The sequence below is a fragment of the Candoia aspera genome, chromosome 8 (assembly GCF_035149785.1).
Source record: "Candoia aspera isolate rCanAsp1 chromosome 8, rCanAsp1.hap2, whole genome shotgun sequence".
Lineage (NCBI taxonomy): Eukaryota > Metazoa > Chordata > Lepidosauria > Squamata > Boidae > Candoia > Candoia aspera.
In genome coordinates this window covers 55,411,129-55,414,563 of record NC_086160.1, presented here as the reverse complement: position 1 = coordinate 55,414,563, position 3,435 = coordinate 55,411,129, and positions in this window count along the sequence as shown.

The following is a 3,435-nucleotide window of genomic DNA, read 5'->3' as shown; positions in this document are numbered from 1 at the left end:
GAGAATGCCATTGTTGGTTTTTTAAAAACTATCTCTCCATTTTTCTGTCACTACTCTCACTTTCTGATCTGCAAAAGCTTCGTGGGAGAGTTTCCCTCCTCTTCTCTTGGGATTTAATTAAAACCTAGGAAGCTGGGAAGGCAGCAGGCTCATGACTTCTGCTGGAGCTGGGAAAAAATAGGAATAGTGAAGGAACAGCTAGGAGACACGTCAACAAGAAGTCCTGCCAGATTGCTGAGACCTTAGTAGATCCTATGGATGCCAGGAGTTGGTTCTAGCCAAGATGCCTGGATTGACTGGCATTTGTTGGATTGGAGGAATAAAACTAATTGCTCTTAGTAATTCTAAGTAATTCTACTCTCACTTTTATGTCATTTTTTCTCTGCACAGTGATTTATGAAGAAAGTCCACTTTTTTCAACAGGATAATTCACATTTAGTTTCAAAATAGCCACATACATGGGCAAAGACCCACAACCAAATCTTCATGATCTCCTCCCAACCCCTTTCTGTGTCTCAGTAAAAACAAACCCTGCAAAGGCAGAGTGTATAAAGAAAACACATGCAGTTGGGCTCCGCCTGGATAGCTCTCTTCTCTTCTCTTTGAATGGAGTAAAACAAGCTTGAGTAGATTGTCTGTGCTGAGAAGACACCCGGCTCTGCTCCCATGGGTTCCTATCAACAGGAATTTTCTTCTGGTTCACAAGAGATCACTTTGGGCTTTGTCGAGAGAATGCATGGAATATAGAAGAAAGGGTTAACACACAATATATTCAGCATACATATAAATGCTAATTCAAACCATGATTGTGCTGTAAGACACATTACTCCAAAGGAAAGAGAAGAAAAAGGAGCCTTTGAATTCAAACCAGGCTTTGTGAAAGTTTGAACTACAATGAAAGCCCAGAGCAATTAAAATGTCTTTATCATCATAGGCCTAACAGGAAAGCATTTGTCAGTTGCATAGCTCCAGCACAAATGGCTGTGCCCATGCTGTTGGCTCTGTGCAAAATATTTCCAAGAACATAAGTTTGGAGTGAGGTCTTGCACAGTGTATGCTTCTAATCGGACCAGAGACAATGTGGGATTTGAACAAATGTCTTCCTGATAATATCATTGACAAGTCAACTAGCAGAGATAAATTAGTCTGGCATGAATCCATGCAAAACTAAGTCTGTGTATGTATGTGTTTGTGTTTTAAATGGAGTTATTCATTCTTTATGGAAATCACCCAATAAAGTATTAAATGCCATGTGTATGGCAGATACACTCAGCATCATCCAAAACTGGATTCCTTTTTCATCACTTTTCTTTACAAAGTAAATACAGTTACAACAGAAGAATAGCTGGTGGTGAATCTGATCGAGGAAGAAGAAAACTTTCTGTACTGCCCTCAGGATGCTCTGGGGCTTTTGGCCACCTTGCAAAGCCAAGCTGATCCAGTCTTGGCTTGACTCCTTCAGAAGGCTTGGCTCCTTCTCCAAAGCAGAATTGATGCAACAATCGTTTTGCAGGACTTCTCTGGAATTGCAGGGTGGGGAGGTTCTTCAATGGCAAGAACTCCTGCATCAGCCTGCTTCCCATCCCTGGGATTCCACCCTCCTCCAGAAGCCAAGGAACCATGTCTCCTTGACTCTTTCCCAGACCTTCTCTGCTGAATAGAGAAGGGCCTTGCTGCTTCCCCAACAGTAGCAAGCATTATTTCTTTTTACCTTAATGTGAAAAAAGCTAATTCAGCAAAGTAAAGAATGGGGGGGAGACAACACTTGTTGCCTCCTGCTTTTAGCACCCTTACCCCCCACCCCCCCACCCCAACAGTGGCTGCCTGACAAAGCACTGACCAGTGTAGGAGGAGAAAGTGGGTAACATTGCTGGGGGCCTCACAGAAGTGCAATAACTATTATGGTGAGGGGACTAAAGAAATAGAAGGCCGCAGCTGTTTCCAACCCTGTTGATCATAATACATGATGATTACATCAGCTTTTCCCAGCTTGGGTGGTAGTTGTAGGCCAAATATAGCTGAAGACACCAGGTTTGAGCAGAAGGATAAGGTCATACTCTAAGCTAGCCTTTTCCAAAATGTATGCAAGGTCAGGAAGGGGCAGTTACCTGTGCTATCACATTCCTCTCCTCACATAACTGACTCACAATGTGATATTCCAGACATTTTGATCGTGCTGGCTAGGAATTCTAGGTGTTGTATCAACCACACCTTTTGAGAGCAGGTTTCAAAGATATATCAGGCGTTTTCTCCTCAACAAAGTACAGTTAATGAATACAAGACTGAAAGCAGATAAATGCTTTCAAAAAAAAAATTATTTATGTCCTGCCTTTCCACTAAAAGAGACAGAGACAGAGACAGAGAAGTTGTCAAGGCCATAAAAACAAGAAAGGCATATGAAAATAGTAAAATTCAATTGCATTAAAATGTTCAAAGGTAAATTAAAATACAGTACAAGATATATAACAAACATACAAATAAGCAATAGGAGCATCTGTTTAATTGACTATTGTTTCAGTAAAAACTCATCATGGCTTTCTGAGTAACAAAACTACCGCTATTGCACAACAAAGATAGACCTAGTCTGGCTTCCTTTAACAAGGAGCTCTAGGTTGGGGACCAGCCAACAAAATGTAGCATTCCCATCAAATATTTCTCTTCTAGTAACAGAAGAGAGAGAAGGACCTTTTCTTGGGATCTTAAAAGATAGCCATAACACATGTTCTAGAATTCTGTAGATTTGCATTCTACAAATGTTACCCATATGCCATGCACACCATACAAAAATGAAATGCGTGGCCCTACCATTACGCAAAGAGATTTTTTGTTCCTAAGCCATTATTCTAATCCCACAACCCAAAGACCCAACCGTTTTGTAACTATCTATTCAGGGAGCTTGGAAGCCACAAAAGGGATTCTTGCAGGCTACAGGCAGCCCCTGAGCCATGTTTTTTACATAATTGTTCTAGATGCTGCTGGAAAGTAAATAACAATGGTAAGGTAAAAGTAGAACTGCACATATTACATGACTTTCTTGGCAAGTCTTCCTGCTAGCCTGCTGCCCTCAAATAGTGGGAAATGTCTACTTGTTAAAATAAGATTTACCTGTCCGTCTAGTCATCTTCTACATTAGAAACCAGTGCTCCTTACAGCAGACATTGTAGGAAAAGAACATCTATGGGCAGAGCCACAACTAGGAGGGCAAAGCGGGGCATGTGCCCTGGGCCCCATGCTGGGGGGGTGCCAAAATGAGCACTGGGGAGGGGCACCAAAATGGGTGGAGAATCCATGTTTGCCCCAGGTGACACAGACCCTAGTTGCGGGCCTGTTTATGGGAGCAAAACAACAGGAGGAGTCTGGTAGCATGGTTTAATGAAATGTGTTAGTCAGAAAAGATGCCACCAGACTCCTTCTGATTTATTGGAAACTGGGGAA